Here is a 636-nt window from a genome sequence, read left to right as displayed (position 1 = left end):
ATGAGGAATCTATCAATCCTATTACACATAACTAAATTAATACGCTTCCTAGGTTCCATGCATCATTACGTTTGGTCATTTCCTTTTTTTTTCACATTAGTTTGTGTTCCCAAACGTGCTAAATCCATTCTGTTTTGTGATTGGTCGCACAAGTCTTGCCACGACTTCTTTGTACTTTGGTGGATCTCCTGGTTTTTTGGTCTAAGGACTACTTATATAGCCATATTCGAGCTATGGTCTTATACATGCAACCCCTTATTTGATGTCCTAGGAGACTACCTTGTATTTACTGTCTCAGCCGAATACTCATGTTGCCATGGTCGAGTTATGGTCTAACACATGTAACCCCATCTTTAATCTTCTAGTGGACTCCATTGGTTGCCATAGTCGAGCTATGGTCTTACACCTTATAACCTCGTTTGAGGTGTCACCCCGTAGGACCTAAACATCATTGTGTCTCCCCATAGAGCCTGCAAGCTCTATGGAACCTATAAACCATCATCACAGTGTCACCCCAAAGGACTAGTCAATAACCGTCATCACGGTTTTATTCTAGCAAGCCAATCGATATCATTCTAACTCATATCTAAACTTGATGCTCGAAAACCGCAGTAACCCCTCCCCAAATCTCAGAAA

Source organism: Gossypium raimondii, chromosome 1 (assembly GCF_025698545.1).
Source record: "Gossypium raimondii isolate GPD5lz chromosome 1, ASM2569854v1, whole genome shotgun sequence".
Lineage (NCBI taxonomy): Eukaryota > Viridiplantae > Streptophyta > Magnoliopsida > Malvales > Malvaceae > Gossypium > Gossypium raimondii.
Note: the sequence above shows the minus strand (reverse complement) of the source record.